The 14,251-nt window shown below is 36.5% G+C and overlaps 1 long non-coding RNA gene across 1 annotated transcript; it reads right to left on the bottom strand.

Moving 5' to 3' along the window:
* Nucleotides 1-2,843: 2,843 nt before the first annotated feature.
* On the bottom strand, nt 2,844-3,989 carry LOC125245689. Its single transcript, XR_007179588.1, has 3 exons — nt 3,811-3,989; nt 3,617-3,728; nt 2,844-3,485 (listed from the first exon to the last, which is right to left on the bottom strand). It is a non-coding gene; the product is annotated as an uncharacterized LOC125245689 (long non-coding RNA).
* Between the last annotated feature and the right edge of the window lie 10,262 nt (nt 3,990-14,251).

Genomic DNA, 14,251 nt, shown 5'->3' with positions numbered 1-14,251 from the left:
TGACGTCTGAGCGCTGTCGGAGTCCACGTCCAATAAAAATTATAGCTAGGGAGACCTCACATTGTGACCACATCACGAGTACCCTGGGAGCTCATGGTGAGATCACTGGGAGACAAATTGTTAACTGGGCACAGCACTATAACATTGTTAACATATAACATTGACATTCATGTTTGTGTTTGGAGCATCTGGAGGAGGCACAGAAAGAACTCATTCCCACAGAGTCAGCTGTTGCTCAAAGCTTTTCTCATGCCATACATCAGCTCAAGTACACTCAAGGTGGCTTTTTATAATGCTGTCTGAAATCGGAATAACCACTACGTCAATTTAAAAAATAAAATAATAATTTTAAAACATTTTTTTATGACTTAATCTGTTGTGTCTTGTTTTGCAGTTTTAGACCTGAAATGTTTTTTTTCTCTCCCGTCAGGATTCACGGAAGATCCGGTTTTTGCAGCCTGCTGCGAAAGCTTAGTTGGTTGCAGATCCTGCACAAGTTTGTGGCTCCAAAATTCTTCACAGTGTCTGAAAAGTCGAACGGAAGATTTTTCCACCACATGCATAGAGTCACTGGCTTTACTGAACTAGTGAATGTAGTTAGAGGATTGGCATGCGAGTAAACACTGTTCTTGCCACTAAATTCATCTAAATCCTCACAGTATTCATGAGAAATTGGTGGATATGTTTTATTTTTTTATTTTTTTATTTATTTTTTTATTTTTTATTTTTTGGATATGTTTTATGTGGCATCTTAGTGTAAACTTACAGGAATTTTATAAGAGTTTTAAGAGTCTAAATGTTTTATATTGCTGTTCTGAGCTGACAGAGATTTCATAAGAGTTAGAAAATGTGGCAGTATGTTGTTTTATATTGCTTTGTATTGCTTTGTTTTGAACTCACAGGGATTTTATTAGAGGTAGAAAAACTGGCAATATGTTTGTAACACAGGGAAGAAGGAGGCAGGAACCGGCGAACATTCAACAAAACTTTAATCTCAAAATAAACAAACAAAACAAAAGTAATGCCGACAGACCCTCGCGGACGTCTGCCGGCCACACAAACATAATAAAACATTAAATAAAATCCAGGCTTGGTCCTCTCTCGTCCTTCACTGTCTTCGCTCCTCCTTTTATGCCTCTGGAGCTCTTCCATGAGAGACTCAAGGCCGGTGCGCCTCACAGGTGAAGATCATTAACACTCGCGTCACCGGCCTCACGCCGTTCCCTCACGGCTCTCGCCCGCCCTGCTCGCCTCAATGTTGTTTTACATTGCTTTGTTGTTTTGAGCTCACTCCACACTGATTTAAAGGTGTTGGTTTTTTTTTATCTTATGTGATTCCTAAAGTTGGACCTAATTTGTTTACAACATTTTTGTGTTTTATCATTAAGCTCTTCCTGGTTCTATAATATATTATTTTTCAAATATATTTTTCCCCACAAAACAGTCCAGTGTATACTGTGTAATTAATACAATGACAATATCAAAGTGGATTTATTTATTTAATTAATTGTTTTAATAGTAACAAGATACATTTAATACTTGCACCCTGTTACAGAGTTCATAGTAGTGACTGCATAATGTTGGAGTCCATATTTACATATATGTATACTAAACAGAAAATAAGTGCGGACTCACTTTATATTAAGTGGCCTTAACTACTATGTACTTACATTTAAATTAATCATTTGATACAATGCACTTATTGTGTACATACATGTTTTTACATTGTAGTTATATTTTAAAAACACCTGCATGTAATTACATCTGTATAATTACACGGTTGACCCATCCCTTAACCCTTATCCCTACCCTTAAACCTACCCATATCACCAAAACTGTCCCTAACCTTACCCGTATCCCACCTCAATAGCAGCAAAAGTGTTTTGCAATTCAATATGAATCCAATAAGTACATTGTACTTATTTTTTTATGTAAGAACATAGTAGTTAAGGCCACTTAATATAAAGTGGGACCATAAGTGCTAAAATTTTCCTCATGGCTGAGGCTATCCCTCGATTTATGACAAGGTTCCACACAATCCCAGACATATGAAATTAGGAAAATCTCTTTGTTACATTAATGAGGTAGATCAAAGCCTGTTTGAATGGGACATAGTTGTAATTGGCAACATTGTCAAAAACAACTGCAAGGTCGGGGTAATACTGTGAAAAGTGCTGCTCTGCTCTCACTTTGTCTGCCTCAGACAGAAAGGGGTCACTTTTGAAAGAAGATATTCTGGTGAGGGATGATCCCATGTCCCTGTCATACATGTCAGCTGCTACCGTGGCATCTGGTAGAAGATCTGCTGTGATTTTTCTCGGTGTTCCTGTCCCAGCCAGCTGGTTTGGTATCCCTCTCCCTGTATCAACACAAACAATTTCTTATGTTTAATAGTAAATCTCTTCTAGAACATATGTAGTTTGTGTTTGTAAAATAGCCTGAAAGCATTATTAACAAATCCATCTGGATCCATCTCATTATGAACAAATCCAATTCGCATAACGCAACATACCTGGGATCCTGTGAGCATTCCATGAAATCTATTTATTCCAATCTGGCACATCTGGCCAGTCAGATTGGATGTGCAGAACCTTGTCAGGCTGTCCTCCATATCTATTGCTTCCTGATCTTGTAGTTGTATGAGGGCCTCTTTTAGTGGGTATTTGATTGTTTCCGGTTGTTGATTTCTGGCCACATCCTTTTCACTGTGTGATTCTGTTATAATAATAATAATAATAATAATAATAATAATAATAATAAAAGGTTGGAAGAGGGCTGTACACATTTAGAAACTATAGAAACAAGCAATTAAAGAAAGAATGGTGTGTGGGATGGATGAAATACTCAAAGCACCAACACCATGATGTTGAAGTACACAACCATAAAATCGTACAGTAAGTATTTTCAGCTAAATATACTGGAAGTTCCAAAATGTAACAACTCTTGTAAACTGGCCAGCGTGTATTAGTTTGTCATTCTTCGTACTGCAGTGGAGTATAAAATAGCAGAACATGGATATACTCAAGTACAGGAACCTCAAACTTTTACAGAAAAGCAATAATTGGCCAAATATATTACTTTTCAAGGCTGGTTGATGGCTTGCAGACTAATAACATTACTCTTGTTGACTGAGTTTGGAGGTATGGTGCTCTTTGCTGGTTGTGTCTATTTTCTGACAGCCTCTCTTGCATGTACAGACTGAGGTCAAATTCTTTGCCATGATCCACACGAAGTTGATCCCACATTCCATAATGTGTTACTGCAGGTCTACATAAACAAGTATGACAATTAAAATATTACATTTTATACTTAACATACAATACTGACCTGTACACAGCATCATAGATGGCTAGATTGTTTTTGTATCCATCCACAGCAATTACATGAGTCACTCCAAACATGACCAATTTTTCATTTTGGTCCATGTGTAGCTTGTGTCCCATGTATTCTGCAGTATATGGGTTTGGGTTAAAGTTACGGGTACCCTATACAAGCAAGAAAATATATGAATAACTTAGGTCAGCATAGACATAGGCATGCATGTGTGTGGAATACAAATCGTTACTCTTATAAACTCTTGTAAAAACATGAAACTTATAACTGCTTTATAACATACTTTACGCCGTTCTTCGTGGTATGGGGCATGGGCTGCTCTCAGAACACGTCCAATTCGGACGATTCTCCTGCATGTACTCCAACTGATGACAGGAAGCCTGATCCAGTCCAGTCTGTTAAAAACATACACACGCTCCATCAAATAATACAGCATTATTATTATTTGTTTGACTATTGCTTATTCATTATTTATACCTGATGTATTGCTCGAGAGACTGCAATTTCAAGGTCTGAATCAGAAGAGTGTTCTTTTCTCTGCAAAGTATGTTTGGTAAGTTGTCTCCGGATACTGATCTCAGAGTTTCCCCGCTGGACACCTATTTCTCGCAGCCTTTCAGACATCTCCCTATATGTCACTGCATTCACAAACATATAATAAATTACTGGCATTAGTGTTGTCAAAAGTACTGGTACTTCGGTACCAAGTCGGTACTGAAATTTCCAGTATTGACTTGAATATGACACGAGTGAAGCACAAAGCTTTGTTTACAGAAGAAATAATAGGTTAGCAATTAAATGTGACATCGCAGCCATGGAAACATTTTGGTTCATGCCGAATAAGAGAGGTGTGTGAGTCCATACATTTAAGCTTCGTATTCTGTTTTCCGAATCGCGATCTGGTCACCTGATTAGCAGAGAATTTAACAATATTCCATTAGTTATTCCACTGAACATGGAATCTGTTTCTTTTCCCAAATCTTCACTCACGCAGGGGATTATAAACGTTTCTTTCGTTCGCATTTAGGCCTATTATAGGCTATTCGCATTCTTTACTGTGGTAAAGTAGAAAAAACACTGTAGGACAGAAACCTTTTTGCTTGCACGTCAGTTTCTATTTAACAGAGTTTGTGCTTGTTATTAGACTTTATAAAGCGCGTCAAGTTTATTTGTATAGGCGTTTCACACACCAGTGATGTTTACTTTCGTTTTCTCTGGCAGCGCTATATCAAACATAGCCTGAATGTCTTGCCCCTGCGGAGGATAAAACACGCTCTTCAGACCTTTTACAACAAGTGTCAGTTGTTTGTAACATCAGGAAATAACGAAGATATTATTAAAGAGAAATGGTCTCTTTCCTGCTCGTGTCCCACATCCCTCTCAAAGCGCAAAGCAGTCTATATCAAAGTAATAACGGGACTTTGGCTATAGCCTATATGACGCGTCTTTGTGTGGAAATAAAAAACGAATGCTTTTTGAAATAATATTTAACTTTCTTATTATTTAGGTTACCATTATTTACCGATATTTATTTCATAGTTTTACAGGCTGTAGTGTGTTGTTTCTCTGACGGAATAGCCAAAATAAACACGCACGTCTGTTACCCCTGTTGAAAAAACGAGCATATGCTGGTAAAGTAGGTTTTGAAGCTGGTATGCTGGTTTGAGCTGGTTTATGCTGGTCCAGGACCATCTTAGGACTAGTATGGACCAGCAGGACCAGTTTAGGACCAGCATTTGACCAGCATACAGCTTCAAAACCTACCTTACCAGCATATGCTGGTTTTTTCAACAGTACACAATGGATGTTTGAGCATTTAATTAATTATTTATTTTTTTATAGTTCAAAATTTATTTCATTGAGGTAGCCTACACAATGTGTACACACAAACACACACACTCCAAATCATATTTAATGTTTTTAAAATAGGCTATATAAAATAGTAAAATAGTTCCAATAGATTTTACTGTGGTACCGAAATTGGTACCAAGAACCGTAAAATTTTCATGGTATCGGTACCGACTACTGGAATTTTGGTACCGTGACAACACTAACTGGCATGTATGACTCGAGTGATGCCATTGTGGGTCTTTCGGCATACCAGTCACCAGAAATGATCACAGGCTATTAGCGCGGCTATTCATTGCGCATGCGCAAAGCGCAGCATGCAGCTGTAAACACAGTGAGAACTGGAAAAATAAAGAAAAACGTAAATTAGCCGTATTATTTCGTTTTGGTTTTTCGGTTTATTTGTTTTTCGGTTTTGAGCTGAAAACTGGGGAAAAGACATCAGCTTTCATTTTTTGGTTCATACAGAACCACAGAAAAACGAAATATCGACCTATCGACGATTTTTCATTTGCCAGATTAAATGAAATAATTGAATGGTCAGATGATACATGGACCTTTGTATATACATTTCTGAAATTACACAACTTGCACACTCTTGATTCCAGATTATTGAAATGTTGACATGCACTCCCTGTAAAGCTGCTTTGAAACAGTGAAAAGCACTATACAAATAAATGTGAATTGAACTGAATTGAACAATGTTATGTACACTAAATCAGCATAAGATGTTTTTGTGTGAGAGCCCTGAGAACACAGATACAGATGCTCCAGAAAGAACATCTCCCAAACAATGAGGACTATTTGGCTTGATGAATATTTCTGATTCTTTGTCTTAGGAAAATAACATTAACCTATAGTTCAGGTACAACACACACACACACACACACACACACACACACACACACACACACTTGTTCTAAAAAGATCATGCCCACATGTCATTTTAATGGATATAGCCAGTGTGGTGTAGGGGTAATACTTCCTTAATGTCTTGACTCAGATATTTTGACTCAATTAACATATGCCTCATTGGCCAAACAGCACAGATCTTTACACCAAGGTGTAAAATTTGCCAGGGTGACTTCCACACCACAATGAAAGGAAAAACATGGCCACCATCAGTTCCCAACAGATTAAAAGAAGCCAGATACCCAGGATTCACCAAAATGTCATAAAAATTCCAATCTGGGGTAAGATATAGCTCCCATAAATATACCCATATATCTAACTATAAATTCAACTCACCCTATATCTCATTGACACTCTTGACCTGCCAATCAGGGGGACAACAGCAATAAATTCAGCCATAAAAACAGCCATTGACAACCACTGACCTGCCAATCAAGACTTACAGCACTCATAAAACATATCTGACATCCACTGACCAGTCAGCTTGAGTGACAACACACAGAACATTTGGGTCATAAATTTAGCTATAAATTATGCCATAAATCATCATTCTGACACAAGGTGTATGATACTCTACTGACATTAATTCAGGGGCAAGGTTTTTATCAATACCTCTAAAAAGCATGAGAGTACCCGAGGGAATTGAATCAAAAACAATTGAAAACTCTCTTGGTATTTTATAATAAGAAAGGAATTCATCATAAGAGAAGAGCATTCCTTCTTTGTTACATAATTGACTAACTAACTTAATATTATTGTCAAACCAATTCTTAAAAACAAAAGAGATTTGTGTTTGTATAGAATGTTTCTGTTATTCCAAATGAAATAATGATGAGGAGAAAAATGATGCTTATTTGTTGCATTTGTTTGTGAAAGGCAGATAACTTTGCTGGGATTTTATCTATATTATAATTGCACATCAAAACAAAATTGAGACCACCAAAATTTGACAAAACATAATGAGGAATAAAGTTCCAGACAGAAGTGGGATTTTTTAGGTGATGCTTAATCCAATTAATCTTGAAGGTGTGGGTCATAGTGGTGAAATCAAAGAAATTAAGGCCACCATTCTCATATATATTCATAATTTTTTAATATAGTGTGTTCAATTTTTCCAAAGGAAATCAAAGAGCATTTTATCTCTATTCGTATTAGTGTGTTTATCAAGATACAGAGATAAATAGGCATATGTTAGTCGGGCTATACCTTCAGCCTTTGTAAGAAGAACTCTCCTCTTTAGAGACAGGTCTGTTTGAAGCCAGAAGTTGCGTTTCCTTTTTGTTTTATCAATTATGGACAAAAGACGAAGAAATCACTCTTGACTGAATAGCTTTTGTAACTTAATGTTTCATCTTTATTTAATTATTCAAAGACGTTTATATGCAGTTATTTTATATTTGATTACTATTCTGTACCTGAAAACTGTTGTTAGATAAACCTGTAAAGCATTGTTGATTTTTTTTTTTCTATGGGTGCTTTGGTGTACATAAATATATGAATTATATTAAATCATATAATTTGGTTATTTGGTGTCTTTTTTTGGGAAAGACATCTAAATTTACCTTGAAAAAAGCTGAAAAGTACACACACAGTTAGGGTGATATTAAATGACTTAAGCAATATAAGACTTTGGATATATTGCCCATCTCTAAGTCGTTCATTCCCTGTGCGACTTCTTGCAGCTCTACACTATACTGATTACTTTGCAATCACAGTTTTGTTTTTAAGTTTTCACTTTTTCGTAACAATAAATGTCAAATCTTGCTCAAACAGGTTTTATGGGAGTGGCTTTAGATCAAAGGAAGCCGTTACACACGCCCTCCTCATTAGCATACAGACAAAGAAGTGTAGAAATAAATAAATAAATGTAGACATAAACACATATATACATAAATAAATGTGGAAAAAATACAATTATGTCACAAATATTAAAAATGTGCTCTACCAATAAAAGAGGTTTCTTTTGAGCTGTCAACTGAGCTGAACAAAGGTGACAAACGAACTCTTACAGAGCTCAAACTTAATTAATTAAAAGACATTACGTTTCGGCTGTCATCAGATAACAAGAGGAACAATCTCACACTGCAGCTCGACTGATTGAGAGGAAGTTTCCTAATAAGATTAGGGGATAAAGAGGCGAGGAAGAAGTTCAATGAATCAAACTTTAAAGAAAACATAGAAACTCAATGGAACAAACTATAAATCAGTTTTCAAAAAAACTAATTCCATAACAAATATTGAAAAGAAAATAGAAGCTAAATGGAACAAGCTTTGAATCAGTTTTCAGGTTACATATACATAGACTTAAAAAATAAATACAAATATGAGCTTCACATTAGTATTCATTTAAAGAAAAACAAAAATGGGAAACAATGTATTCAAAGTAAGAATCTAAAAAGTTTCTCTAGATTGGTTCTTCACATCAATATCTCCTCCTCGACCTGCTGATGGATTTGTTCAATGCCAAAGTAAAAAACAAACAAAATGTTGAGCTACAGGGTAAACGTTACATGAATTACACGTGATGACACTTTTATACATATATTTTACCTGTTCTAGGATGTGGAAAACTTTTCAACCTGACAGAAGTTCAGCTGTAGTATTAATGTGATGAAGAGAAAACAAGAGACTCTATAACATCTCACTGTTACTGATTCATCATGAGCTCAAAGTATTATGGGTAGAATCTCACTACAGACTGTTCTGATTCATCAACACAGTTTCACTGATGATTTATAATAAACAGTAAACCCAGGATAGAGCGGTTGAGTGAATGTGGTCTGGACTGTGTGGATGAGGCTCATTGTGTCTCCAGAGACGCTGTAGAAGGACAGAGTTCCTGCTCTGTGATCCACATACACTCCTATTCTACTGCTGATGGACTTTACAGGGAGTTTAGTCTGTATGTTATTGTGTATGAATGAGTAACTGGAGGAAGAGCAGATCAAACTCCAGGACTGATCATTATATCCAAACCAACACTCATTACCCTGTCCCTTCCTGCTGATGCTCTTATATGACACTGATATATACACAAATCCACTCCACTCAATCTCCCAGTAACAGAGTCGATCACACACACTCTCTCTACACAACACCTGACACCTCTGATCAAATCTGTCTGGATGATCAGGATACGACTGGAGTGTGTCAATGCCAGTGATCGCTCTGTTCCTCTCAGACAGACGGAGGTATTTATTCACTGTGTTCAGATCCAGATTGAGCTGACGGGAATCTGATGAAGATAAAACACATCACAATCAGGAATCATCAATCTGTCTGATATCCTGTACAAATCATCATTATTATTATTATCCAACATTTTCTAAATGCCTTCCCTGAATATTAATATTGGTTATTATTCTGTGTTTATTATAATTAGGCCTATTATTATATTTACACCATTCATATGTTTGGGATCAATATGATTCTTTTCCAAAGAAACTGACACTTTCATTCAGTGAGGATCTTTAACTCCCTGAGGTCTGAAAATGCGCCGGCGCGTTTTGCAGGATTTTTTTCACATTGCAGCAAAACAGACTTAAAATACTCCGTCATTTCTTGTCATAGAGACATAAGTAATATATCAATTGAAACTATAGAATGTCTTCTTTTATTTGTATACACTCAGTGTAAAAACACAATGTTGTGCTTTTTGTAAAATAAAGAAAACTAACATGATGCGTGATCTCTCGTCTCCCTCTGAACGAACTCCAATCTGATAGTTCTCAGAAAATGAACTGTAACTTATGAATACTAATGACAAAAAAAATGACACTTACGTCTAAAGAAACGTTGAAATGTCAGGTTTTAAATCGTGCAAGTCAAATCGAAAACAAACATTCTGTGTTTATGTAATCTGTATGAAAAGAGAGCCATGTCAGAAGTCTGTGATTCAGCTCATTATCCGCTAATGCGGCCACGCCCACAGAGCCAGCGCTATTCAGACGCAAATTCAGAGGCAATACATGCATTCATCGTCTCAATCGTGTATTTATTGTCTTGAAAAGTGTTTATTTGGATGTTAAAGCAATAGTTAGCGATCTCTAGAAGACATGCAGTTAGTTCCTAGTTCCTTTTCTTCTTTATATGAATTTGTGGACTAAAGGTGTACAGAGAGCGCCCTCCGGCTGCAAGTATGAATTAAAACACCATTCCTGAAATGTCCTCTTCTTCTTTAGAATAATTTGTGGACTAAAGGTGTACAGAGAGCGCCCTCCGGCTGCAAGTATGAATTGAAAAAACAGTATCCAGCACTCATAGTGATGACAATAAATATTACTTCTCAGTATAGAAAATTGACATAAATATATAAGAATCCATCAATATTTCTCCAAATGTGCATGCTTTTAAGCTAAAAGCCTATATAAAATGCCATAGAGGTAACATAATTGTTCAGACACTTTGCATCACAGAAATACATTATATTTTAAAGAATATAATAGAATACCATTATTTTAAATTGTAATAATATTTCACAGTATTGCTGTTTATGATGAGCTGAGACATGATTACAGAGGGTTTTTTTCACAGCCTACCTGACTGAATGGCCTCATTAATATGCAAGTCATTTCAGGTCATTATTATGTGATTCTTTTGTCTTCTCAGGTGTAAATGGCCCATTATTCATGCAGATTCACGCCTCCACGCATACTGTGTTTCTTGACAAAAAGTGTCTTACAAAAACTAAATCAATATATTGTTTTATATGAAGGAGTAGGCAGCATAATTTTTACATAATTCTGAAGCAAAAACTCTAGTCTACAACCTCCAATACCCAAAAGTCTTGTGAACACAGATTTAATATACTTTTTTTGGCCTTATTTCAGTGACTTAAGTTTTTTTGTTTTTTCAATAACCACGCATAAACATTATTCCTTCAAAAATACAAACATGTACATACATGTTCCTCACATATTATTGTAGCCTAGTTTGTGCTGAATACAGTGTAATGACACTTTTGTCATTTATATGTTTATGAACAACTGAAAAAAGCACAAATGTCAGGGCATGTCAAAACTTCTCCAAGCCCCAAATCAGCCTCAGAGGGTTAAGTAGATTCAACAGTAAGTGTAACTAGATAAAAAAGTGTGTAGACAAACTTCAAGTCGGCTTGAAAGTTTGAAAAAATGTGTTTTAGTTTTGTAGTTTTAAAAGCCAGTTATATGTTGCTATGCAGTTACTAGAGCATTCTGGGTAGTTGCTAGGGTGTTCCTATGCAGTTACTAAGGTACTCTGTGTAGCTGCTGGGTGTTTCTATGCGGTTGCTGATATTCGGTTGCTAGGATATTCTGGATCAGGGTGAATGCTATTGCTATGTGGTTGCTAGGATACTCAAATGGTTGCTACAGTGTTGCTATGTGGTTGCTAGGACATTCTGGGTGGTTGCTAGGATATTGCTATGTGGTTACTAGGGTACTCTGAGTGGTTGCTATGTGGTTGCTAGGCATTCTGGGTGGTTACTAGGGTGTTGCTATGCGGTTACTAGGGTTCTCAGGGTGGTTGCTAGGGTGTTGCTGTGTGTTTGCTAGTATGTATCATCACTTTGCTAGCATGTTTTAAAAAGGGACATATCATGAAAATCAGACTTTTTTTTTGAGTTTGATGATTGTAACCAACCATAAAGGTTAACAATAAGGATGTAGAGAGCATGTTACAACCTCAAGAAGAGGTGAGCCAGATGAAGACTTCAGTGAAGAAGAGGAAGAGTGCTAGAAGAAGACAACAGCATAGGCAACAGAGGAAGGACATCCGGGCCGGCTTAGTAAGGAAGAGATACAGAGACTCATACGCCAACAGCAGAAAGATTGGATCATAGGCATTCATCAATTGATGAGTAATATGAAGTTGGAATGTCCCAAAAATCAGTATAAAAGACTGAGGAGTAAAAGGCCTCCTCAGATGCTGCTGTATTAAGCCTAGAAGGATCTGATACCCTAACAAGGGGAGGTTAACAGCATCTCCAATATTGCTGGGTAAAGCTAGGATATAGAGCTTTTTAGTTTAAGCTGATTCAAGTTTTATTTTGTTTTATTTTGCATTAATTGATTTGTATTGTAACCAATAAACGAGAGATTTTATTGCTACATTTGCCTTCCGTGAGACTTTACTTATAACTACAAACTGAGCCTCAACAAAGAACAACCACAAGGTAGTCTTCTACATTATTCCTGAAGGACTTCAACCTGCTGGCAGCTGAGTATCTTATAGTTTAGACAAGATTTGAGTTTCCTTACCCTTATCTGAATAATCCTATAAATCCACAAAATACATGCCATACCTACATGATCTGATATGCTGCATCAAACAGTTTGTAATGATCCATTTTGAGAGTTATATGTGCTGTGTGAGCTTCTCCTGTAATGTTTATGCCTCAGTGTTTTGGAATCATGAGCTTGGGGGCGGAGATTACAAGCTCATTTGCATTTAAAGGTACACACACCAAATCAACACTTTTTTTCTCCCACCCAAAACAGGCAGATAAACATGGTATAATAAAAATCTATGGGGTATTTTGAGCTGAAACTTCACATTCTGGTGACACCAGAGACTTATATTACATCATTTAAAAAGAGCACATTGCTAGCATAGCAATGTAAATTAGCACATTGCTAACATATCCAAGGCTAGTTGCTAAGATTTGCTATTTACGATTAGATAGATAGATTAGAAATATTACATAAAATGGAAGCTTAAAGGGTTAGTTCACCCAAAAATGAAAATTCTGTCATTTATTACTTACCCTCATGTTGTTCCACACCCGTAAGACCTTCGTTCATCTTCGGAACACAAATTAAGATATTTTAGTTAAAATCTGATGACTCCGTGAGGCCTGCATAGGGAGCAATGACACTTCCTCTCTCAAGATTCATAAAGATACTAAAAACATATTTAAATCAGTTCATGTGAGTACAGTGGTTCAATATTAATATTATAAAGCGACGAGAATATTTTTGGTGCGCCAAAAAAACTAAATAACGACTTATTTAGTGATGGCCGATTTCAAAACACTGATTCAGGAAGCATCGGATCATTATGAATCAGTGCATTGAATCATGATTCTGATCATGTGTCAAACTGCCAAACGGCTGAAATCACGTGACTTTGGCGCTCCGAACAGATTTGACACACTGATTCATTTGTGTTCTGAAGATTAACGAAGGTCTTGCGGGTGTGGAACAACATGAGGGTGAGTAATTAATGACAGAATTTTCATTTTTGGGTGAACTAACCCTTTAATTGAACCTAATGAGCCTCTCGAACTGTCAAAATTTGAACTGGCTCATTTGAATATTCCGTCCATGTAAGTCTATGGGATTTTTCCAAGATTTGATCAGCAATTTTATGAGTTTGGTGGATGTAGCTTGAAAGAGATAAAACACATCAGAATCAGGAACTATGAATCTGATCTTTTAATGTATCTGAACTGTTCATGTTCAATATATCAGCAGAGTCTCAGTACAGCTAAAGGCAGGCTCACACTACAGGACTTTTGGCTGGATTTTGCTGTTGCAGATAGATTTCCAATGTTTGCAACAAAACACCCAGAACGCCACCAAATTGGTGCTTGTTGTGGTCGCAAACATGAGCAGGTCAGTGACGTGATCTGAGCCTGTCTCCAGCAGTCGCAGATGCTGCAATATTTTCAAACCTGTTTGATATTATGCCACATGTTCTTGTAGTGTGAGAGAAGAAACAAAATAATAAACTGCTCATGTACATGATCGCAAGATGACAATTTGATAATTGTTTTATACTAATAAACTAACAATAAATATATTTTTAAAATCTAAACAAGTGGTCTTCAACATTCACATTTAGTTTACTATCGGTTTTATGCTGTACAGACATGAACAGATGCCCATTTTTCCCCCTTTTTGTTGCATCCTTTTTTCTACACATATGACTTGGACTGCAGACATGAGTGGCTCTAAAGTCTCGCATGAATTCATGTGAGAGAACATTTTTTCTTTGTTGATTGGCCACTTGGCCAAAAATCTTGTAGTTTGTGCACCTTATCGCGTTGTGTTGTGTAGTAAGAGCACTGTTAAGACAAGAAGATGACAAGGAAACTTGTTGTGTAGTGTAGGCACCATGGCGATTCATGTAGTGTCATAGTCTACATGAGTGTAGTGTGAGCTCGCCTTTACCATATATC

This window comes from Megalobrama amblycephala, linkage group LG14 (genome assembly GCF_018812025.1).
Source record: "Megalobrama amblycephala isolate DHTTF-2021 linkage group LG14, ASM1881202v1, whole genome shotgun sequence".
Lineage (NCBI taxonomy): Eukaryota > Metazoa > Chordata > Actinopteri > Cypriniformes > Xenocyprididae > Megalobrama > Megalobrama amblycephala.
The sequence above is the reverse complement of the archived record's forward strand: the minus strand, read 5'-3'. Positions and strand labels throughout refer to the sequence as shown.